Genomic DNA, 10,027 nt, shown 5'->3' on the forward strand with positions numbered 1-10,027 from the left:
AAACTTCAAAATCAGAATAGGTCAGGAGCTGCACAGAAAAGCAGTATTGTACTACCCTTTGGAATATCTTAATAAGAATTTTAAATAATATTGAAACAAAACACGTTAGCAACTTTTGGGTTAACAATACACAGCAGAAATTTCAATGTTCTGTAGTATTATTTTAAATTTTATAAAAATAATTAAACTTTAAACTTCTAAAATAAATTAGAGCCCTGTACAGCAGCGGGGATTGATAGCCCACGGGCTTGCATTAGAGGGTGAGGAGCAGGCCGGTTTCCAGCTTCTTAGTGTTGGTGGGGAACTGCCAATAGGAGGGGACAACAGCTGGAGATTGCACAGCTGGCAGCACTGTACCCTACCTCAACTCCTTGTGCTTTCTAGTGCCCTACCAGTGTCTCCTGAAGGGAAAGCCATGTGCTTTAGGAACATAGTAAGAGTGGGATATCATGTTCTGGCTCAGAGTTGTGGGGCTTTTTGAGAGAACTGCTGTTTTCCAGTACTGTAGCCAGCCCCATGGCCATGTATGGGTCCCCCAAAGATGGGTCTTCACTTCCCTTCCCTTCCAGCTGTTGAGGTTTTTATGAGGCTCCAAAGCCCAGGAGATGAGTTTCATTGCTCTTTGCCTCCCCTCTCACTGAAATCAGTGGCAGGGGAAAAAAGGAGCTTCAGTGCCCATCTCCTGGACTTCAGACTGCTCAACTTCGGAGTTCACTGGCATGTCAGTGTGGACTCCAGCTGGAGCTTCAGAGCCCAGGAGCTGAGCTCTACCACTGCTACTTGGCCCCTCTTTTCTCTGCCACTAAATTCTTATTCACATAGATGCTAGGGATGGAAGGGATCTCAACAGATCATCGAGTCTGACCCCCTGCCTAGGCAGGAAAGAGCACTGGGGTCAGATGACCCCACCCGGATGCCTGTCCAGCCTTCTCTTAAAGACCCTCCCCCCCTCTTCTCCTGGAAGCCCATTCCAAATTTTGGCCACCCTTACTGTGAAGTTTTCCCTGATATCTAGCCTAAATCTGCTCTGTCAGTTTGTGACCGTTGTTCCTTGTTACTTTAAACAAGTAAATTGTTATTTAAAATACTTAATATTAGCCTGTGGTGAGGTGTAGAACTATTCTACTTTTCCACGTGGCCCTTGGCTCATGTCTAATTCCTGATTGTAAAAATGATTGTGTGCCACTGAATTAAAGTACTATGGGAAGTGGATAAGGTGCTCAGAGCTACTCACCCTGACCACTCCTATTGGGAGAAAGCAAGGGATTGGTGTGTTTTGACAGTGGACAACCTCAGCTGCTGGTCCTCTGTTTCAAAAAGCTCTACCAATATGGAATACCCACAGGAAAGGTACGCTTACAGGATGCTGTAAGCCTAAGAAAGCCAGTTACCTGCAATCGTACTACTGCTTTCTAATGTTTGGAATTGTGATTTTTCTTGCAAGTAATGAAGATCCTTGTCTTGCACAGCTGAGAGCTCCTCACTTAGTAATAGGATCCAGATTCTTCTTCTACAGCGTTTGAGTGGCCAGGGTGTGCAGAATATTGGCCTAGAGTTAGTTAAGGACTTGTTATATTACTTTTTGTAAACAGAGTATTGGTTTACAAAGGAGAGAAATCTACCAAATGAACCTTCAGTTAAATGCATAAAGACTAGATTGTGCTTGATAGTGCCCTGCTATTTGCAAAGATATATGAGTAATAGTAATTCTAGGTTAACTACAGTCATTACATATTTCCTACAGTTTTTCTTAAGAAAGTGCTCGTTGTAAAGTATCCATTTTGGATGCACCTCATACCTGAAAGTGAACTTGGGCTGGATGCTGAATGGTATAAATTACTAAAGCCAAGGCAGAGACGGCAGGTGGGGGGTAGGAGAACAAAACTTAAAATATGATAATAAAAGGGGTTTAAAAGGGGTCAATATAAATGGAAACCCAGTTTGCTTTTATGTCTTGAGTCTGTCTTTTCAGGCCTTGAGCAAGTCTTGAATCTGTCTTTTCAGGAGAAACTGATGTGAAATTTAAAAATGATCATATTCTATTTGGGCATGCCCTGTTGCTTGGGGTTGAGGTGTTCAGTCAATGTGAAGCTACGTTTCTAGTGCATCCGGCTGAGTAACTTTTTCAAATCTGTTTTAAGTATGTGAAGTCAGCCATTCTATGAGGAAGGGTTGCTGAGTTATTGTTTCTGCTCTTTTATATGGCAAGATATAGATTAAGGAGAGGAGGAAAGATCTTTTCTCACTTCGGATCCCTTCTGGTGACACTTCAGTGGCTGCTGACATATACTGCTGTCTAAGTTAAAATATTTTCCACCATTTGAAGAATATTCTGCTTGAAGTTTTGCTTGTGTACACACTAGCAGAAGTAAGGTTGCAAGAGTACAAAGGAGGGCTGAATTTAGCTCAAGGTGCAGATACCTCAACCACCACTAGATAGGATGTATCCTAACCTCAAAATAATCTATGTTTATTTAAAAGACTTCCTTCTCCCTCCCCTATGCCACATCTTGATTTGCTAAGAACAGTTAAGAGCAACTTCCTGGAAGTACTATTAGTATACCAAGTTCACTTAGTGAAAATGTGTGGAAAGTTATTTTTAGTAGTCATTCCTCAGCTTTGGAGCCCTCTTCTCCCTGAGGCCCACCTGAACACAAGCCTAGACATCTTCTGGAAGTGTTGTAAGGTCTTGCTATTTGGCCAGGCATTTAGCAAGCAAGGCTAAACTGGGATATTGTTTAGGTAGATTTTGCTGCATATCTCATGTTAATATCCTACCTGCTTTTATAAGTTATTTTGTCTCTTACTGTAATCTGCCTTGAGCCTTTGCTGGGAAAAGCAGCTTATAAATCTAATAAAGAAAATACAATGTTTTGATCTGCTGCAGTGGTGTAAAGACAGATATATATATATATAGAAGGCTACATAAGAAGAGAAATAAACATATGTATATAAGGTTGGAAGAGGACAAGTAGCTAATGATGAAGATTATTTTCTAATGGATTTTGCCTGTTGTGCTCTATAACTTCTATTTGTATTGTGTTCCCTTACATTAATTGCAAGCAAGTATTGCAGTTCACAATTACTGCTACCATTTCAAATAAAAGACCCTGCCCTAGGGCTTCTTTGTACAATGCCAATGACCCAACATGAGCTAAATATTCTGAAGGATGTGCAGGAAGCAATGAGCCCATGGCACACACCAGAGACCACCTACAGAACTGCTAGGGGTCATGGGGTGATGTCATAGGAAGTGATATGTTAGCTCTGCATCCCACTTGAGGAACCTATCCTGCATGGTAGGTCCTTCTGGGGGTCTAGATTTGCTCTACTGTTTGCAGAGAACTTAGTGAAACAGAATTTTATGCATATTTATTCTATGTTATTACAGACTTCTACATAACGTCATGCACCCCTGCATGAAGCGTCTTATAAACAGACATGTGGGTAGAGGCTTTTATCCTTTGCTTTTGGAGCAGAGAAGCAGAAAAATGCCAATGCAGTACTGAAAGATAATGGCACAGTAACCATAATAAAAGTAGTTTTAATGTTGGCTTTGATTCTTATTTAATTCTTATCCAATTATTTAAAAAGCAGCAGAAGATTGTTTCCTTTAGAAGGCAAGCAGCAATAATATCAAACAGTAGGCATGTCAGGACATAATAGTCCCTCTTCCTTTTTCTCTAAGATCTGTTACAAATAAACACAAGATGGTCCTAGAATATAAGAGTATGTCAGAGGATTTGAGGAAAAGCCATATGCTGAGAGTTAGAGTATGTTGGGTCTTGTTTTTTTTCATACTTTGAATTTTGTGTAGTCCTTTACATTTGTGCAAAATGAGGTGTAAAATGTTGTCAATTCAGAATGATAGGATTTTGCATTCCATTTTGCACAGCTTCATATGATTGTAGTAAAGAACCAGGACTGGGAGGAAGAGGAGACTCCTACAAACCTGTTTAACTTTTATTTCCTGATATTGTATAGGCAATTACAATTTACTGGATTACTTATCACATTCATTTCAAAGCACTTTCAGGGCCAAATTCTGAGTGGTACCAGTGATGCTCAGACTTTTGCTAGGAACACATGCCAAGTACCAACTCTGAACTATTGAGAGCCTTTAATTTTTATTGGTTTCTTTACCGAAGCCAATGAGATTAGTGGGAATGCAGCAGCTTTGAACAGCGAATGTAGAAACTTAATTTAAAGTTTGTCCTAAATATTTGCATCTGTTTGGAAACGGTGTATGAAAGTGGTGAGAGGCCCTAGGAATCAAGGATATGAAGTGTTTTTACCAGCTCCTTAGTTCATTTTGTTTAAGAGACTGGGACTGAATGGTGATGATGGTGTCAAGGATCCCTAAAGGAAACGATGAGAGAGAGTCCAAAGTCTGAACTGCTTCTAAATAGATGGGCAAAGTTTCGTAGTTTCATAGTTTCTAGAGTCTGAAGGGACCTGAGTAGATTATCTAGTCTGACCCCCTGCCATGGCAGGAAAGAGTACTGGGGTCAAACAACCCCAGCAAGGTGTACATCTAGCCTCCTCATAAAGACCCAGGGTAGGAGCCAGCAAAGTGGCGGAGACAAGAAGAAAGAACTGTGATTGCTTTTACAAATGAGGATCCTGACACTCAGACCAACTAGGGGTGCAGACAGACATGACAATTTTTGCCCAATCTAGTCCCAAAAAGTGGTCTATAGCTATGACCAAACACAAGTGCAGGGCTGCAAAGTGCTTTTAAATGGGCCGGATCCAGCAACGGTCTGAGCCCTCGTTGCGTGCAGGTTCAGATGAAGGCACTCCAAAACAGAGTAGCTTCAATTCATTTCTATCTGGGCATGCCAGGAGCGGGGCTCGGCTGAGGCAGCCCAGCTTTGCTCCCCACGTGACTGGTGCCTCTCGAGTCTTGGTGGGGGGCAGGGTCCCCCAGCAGCTGAGCCAGCAGCAAAACCGTAAGCGCACTTCCGGTTTGGTGGCTGGCACTTCCGGGCGGTGCATGTGCACCACCTATGAATCAACAATGCCCCATGCTGTTTTCAGAATGGGAGAGAAAGGGAGGGAGCTCATTCTGGGGGTTGCCCAGCCAGTACTGGAGGGTGGGAAAGGGGAAAAGGAGCTCCTTCAAGGTGGGGGGGCTCCAATTCACCCCCTACTCTAATGCAGCTGGGGAACCTCCAGGATAAGCTCCCTTTCCTGCCTTTTCCCTCCTATTCAGACAGATCACCAGAGCTGCTAGAGGGGCATGGACCTAGAAGAGAGATGCAGCTTCTCACCCAGAATTGGCTCCAAGTTGAACCAATCCTCCACCCTCCTGACCCAACAGCTAATGTCTGTTGGCTCAGGAGGAGTCTAGCTCATGGTGCTTTCGTGAATCCTAAGTTGATGCCTAAATCCATTCTCCATGCCTGTTCTTCATCTGTGGTTGTATGAATCGTACAAGTCACCTAAGACGGGATTTCTAGGGTGAAGAACAGATTCTATTTCCTACTTTCTGATTCTTTGAATTTTTTTTATCATTGATAACTTAAAATATTGATCTTACACAAAAGGAGTATAAACACTTGTTCTTGCTTCTTCCCAATCCAAAAATATTTTTCTCTGTGTTTTATTCCTTTCCGTAGACAATAGTAAACCTGATATACTTGCATTGTCTCTACACTAAGGTGTTATATCATTCAACCATACCAATAATAATAATAATAATAGCTTCAAACCAATATAGTTAATGGAACAAAATCTGTGGATAGATAAGCTTTTAACAGTATGTGTGTGTGTCTTCCCTTGATGGTGATCACTTCAGGCCAGATATTTAAGGGTCTTTAAGTGCCTCATGCACAAATAAATGCCAAGTAGGGTTTTCATAAGTATCTCTGTGGGTTAAGCACCTGAATTGTATTGATTTAAATGGAATTTAAGTACCTAACCTGCTTAGATTTATTTTGAAAATCCCATTAGGCACATTTTTGAATATCTGGGCTTCTTTGCCTGGTAACATTCACTGAGATGTATCATAAAAATTGTACTAAATATAGTATTTATTTTACTTCTTTGCATAGGTTGGGCAATGTGCTGCTCCTAAAATAGTTTCTTAATTTGTAATATTATTATACTGACTATTAGCTGAACTAGCATTGCGCTGCTATTAAACAAGTTCAATGACAGTAATAACAGTATTTTGGGACATTTGCACTCCTCAGAGAGACCTCCTGGGCCACTTTTCCCCCTCAAATGTCTAAATGTGTATGATGAATTGTGGATCAGATTGTATTTTTGTTGCATTCTTCCTGACTCAGAGTCCTACTTTCCCCATAATTTGCAGATAGCTAAAAGCTGCTAGAACTAAACTTTTAAATGTCAAAATATAAAGTTTCCATTTTGCCTTGATGCATTAAACCATGACTGTGAAAGCCCAGGGTAGACTAATATACCTCAGAGAGTACCCTCCAGCAAAAAATCATGCAAGGAAACAATGAAGAGAGAGAGAGAAGCCAAGATTATTTTTTTTCATAAGAAGAAACCTGTGTATAAGAGTAAATAAATGAACTTTATCTTCAAAAAATAGTCTTTGCAGAGCTGCTGGGTTGTTTGTAAGTGCTAATAATAATTACTTACCAAAGTAATAGACCAAAACATTAAAAAAACAAACAAAATACTAATGTGGATGGCCTGACTATATTAATAAGTAAGGAGTAACCAAGGGGAGTGCCTCATGACAGAGCGTGGTGCGCACAGGCATTTTGCTTGGCACTCATGCCTCAGGACAGACCACAGGGAAGTGGCCAGAGTTGCACTGTCACAACAAGGATCAGGCACCTTGCAGCTTCCCTGCCATTTGCCCCTGGCACACCACCATCTTACAGGTCAAGGTTGTGGGTGTTTTTGGCAGCGTGTCCAAAAACATCGCCGACACCTGGGCTAGGCATTACATGTGTACTGAGAACGTTTTTATCTCAGGCAGCTACAACTTTCAATCTTGATAACTCATAGTAATGTACAAGCAGACTAATACGCTTGAATGGAGCTCAGCTGACTTCAGCTGGGATTTACACAAGCGCTACAGGCATTCTGCACCTGTGCTTTTCAAGATTAGGGCTTGCTGAACAAAGGGTGAGAAGAGGCCTGCCCAATATCACGCAGCAGGCAGAGCTGGATGTAGAATCCAAGTCGCACGATTTCTAGTCCTGTGTCCTTTTCACTAGACTTTGCTTTCTCAAGTACGATAATACATTTTATTAACAGAGCTATGACTTTATATAATTATTTAAGAATTTCCTTAGTAAATACTAAATACAAAACATACTTAAAGTCCATTTGCTAATTACTAGGTAATCATTATTTTCTTATTTTGCAGATGGTGAGAAACTATATGATAGTCCATAGATCTGGGATAGGCTGTTGGTATTCACAGATTATCAAGACAACTTCCCAAGGATGGATTCTCCACCAGTGGCATTCTTAAAGTCCAGATTACATGTTTTCTCTTAGAAGGCAGGGCTTTCTCAGTCTTTATTGTTAAAGTGTAAGAGGGGACTTAACTTCCTCCTTGCTGTGTTTCATGTAGATTTAGCAGTTTTCTGAACATGTGTATTGAATATGATCATGAGAAGCAAGCATATGTATATCTTTTGTACAGACTCTGCTAGGTTTAGGCTGGTTATTGCTGTTTAAACAGGGCCAAAATGCTAAGTACCAAAGGTCTGGGCATGCATACTTGCACAACATCAAGGAAGTAAAAACTAGGGTGCCTAGGGGTTGCAGACATATCAGGATTAGGAGATGGCTGAGATGGATTTTATGAATACCAAGGGGCACCTACCTGTTTGATTAAGTCCTCCTTAAATTTAATACATCACCAAGGCCAAAAGCAATCTATTTGCAGGACATTTGCAAAGATAAACAGAAGTGAAATGCCTGGAATAAATTATTCATTGTACATTATTTGCTTATCTTTAGATATTTTTAATGGATTTTTAGAATGGGACTTCTCAAATAATATAATCTTGCAGTGATCCATAATTTCAAACTTTCAAAATTTATAAACAATGATCAATTGAAAAGCAAAAACCAATCTTTAAGGGAAAAAAATTCTGCTTTATAGGGCACCTATTACTTTAATACTCAAGTGTTTTTTTTCAAGTATTTAAAAATAGAAATACAGCTCTCAGAGGCTGATTTCACATGTCTGTGAAATCAATGGAGAGCGTGGCATTGATTTCATTGGGCTTGGTTTATGCCTTGAGGCTGATTAGCTCCTTTGGGGTTTTCTGTTTGCTTGTTTTGTATTTGTGTCTGTGCAACAGGGGTGTGTCATGGCTGTGAAGAAATTAATGTCTTGTTTTTCCTTTGTTCCACAGGTGCTTGACAACATTTGGAGGCATGGAAATATAATATCATAGAAGGGTGAAACCTAAGCCTGGTAGGAAGGGGGCTTGAATTAGGAAAGTGGGAGAATTTTAAAATGTCCTCAGCACTGTATACTTGCAGCAAATATATCTCTTTTTTTTTTTTGGCTAATGTAAATATGACATTTAATTTCACAACATTTTAAAAATTACTTAAAAGCCGTCATTCCTATAATAATTGTTGTCCATAGAGGGCAGAGGAGTAATTGTGATATGACCTGACTGTCAGAATGGGAGGAGTCCTCACAAATAGAGAATGAACAAGTAGAGTACAGAGCTGGAGCTGAAATCTAGGGGGATGCAATATTTATGTCAAAGAGAGAAGATTTAGAAAAGCCTGACAATATTTCTGTGGTGGTTTTACTGCTATATTTGCTACTGCTCCATAATTACTTCTCTTGGTGTCACTTAAACCTGACTTCAAAGCTTGCTTCCTGTTGTTTAAATCTGATGCAAGTTCCTCATTACATAGTGCAGCAAGAGAAGGGAATGCCTTTTAAATTCAGATACCTTCCTTAATGTGATGCAGAAAGGATAAGCCTTTAGGGGGAAAAAGCGTTTATGGTGTGACTTTGAGGTCTGCACGTTCCCTGGGTAAGAAGAATGATTTCCTGTCAGTAGCCTAATGCGGAGGAGGAGTGAAGCAGGGTGACCATAGTACCAGGCCCAGGTGTCAATTTAGAGGAGGATTCAGAATGACAACTCCCAGGGACCCAGTGCCACTGGTGCAGCCTGTGCTGGGGGAGTTCGCAACAAGACAGCAGTAGCTTGCATAAGGTAAGTTCCCTCCCTTTCCCCATCCCACACCACCCTAAGTCTAAGTCATAACCTCTAGATGACCATGCTTTTCCCACCTCCTATTGGTGGTAGTTCAAAACATGGTGCATCTTCTTATGGTTTCCTTTGTATTTGACTATTAAACTTTAATGCATATAAACAAAGCAGGGAACATATTTAACTCTGTGCAAGTTATTTAATGCCGTAACATATATATGCACCAATGCAAAGGCTATGAATTTGAATACTTTTACTCAGGACCATTTATTTACATAGGTCAATGAGATTTGTGTGTGTGCGTGTGCGCATTATTGGGGCTACAATTCAGTGTACCCAGGAACTGTACTGTATATATCACATTTTTGGGGTGAGAAGCACAGGGTTAAATAGAAAATCTTTGACTATAGGATTTGAAAAGAAATTGGAATCTTTGCTGGCATACAGACTGCTATGATGATGGTTGCCAGGTCATGAAAAAATAATTTGAATAATAAATGAAACATGAACAAAACAATGGGAAAGGACTCACCGTCATCAATTTATGCTTGAGGAAACTAACAACTGCAGCACTTTGAATAGTTTTGGATATCAGTAGAGACAGCAGGAAGTTGTGCACATTTGACAAACCTTTTGCATGGTAATGATTTATCCAGTTACATTTTGGACTCTTCCTAGTTCTTGAGGTAACCAAGAGGTTCAGACCACAAACCGCTGTAAAATTTGATGCCAAGTGAATGAATACAGTTAACACAGAATATTCTATCATACATTTATAGAAATAGCTATATGTTATTCCAACTTCCCTATTATAGTAGGTATGCAAAGTTTGGAAGGCATTCTAGGATTGA

At 40.3% G+C, this 10,027-nt stretch overlaps 1 long non-coding RNA gene across 1 annotated transcript in view; it reads right to left on the reverse strand.

The window, feature by feature from the left end:
* The window catches only part of LOC109307886, a 22,629-nt gene extending 16,008 nt beyond the window's left edge, over positions 1-6,621 (reverse strand). Inside the window, exon 1 of the long non-coding RNA XR_002100390.1 lies at positions 6,609-6,621. This is a non-coding gene — a long non-coding RNA (uncharacterized LOC109307886). The remainder of the gene's footprint in view (positions 1-6,608) is intronic.
* Between the last annotated feature and the right edge of the window lie 3,406 nt (positions 6,622-10,027).

Source organism: Crocodylus porosus, unplaced genomic scaffold (genome assembly GCF_001723895.1).
Source record: "Crocodylus porosus isolate Cpor-Errol unplaced genomic scaffold, CroPor_comp1, whole genome shotgun sequence".
NCBI lineage: Eukaryota > Metazoa > Chordata > Crocodylia > Crocodylidae > Crocodylus > Crocodylus porosus.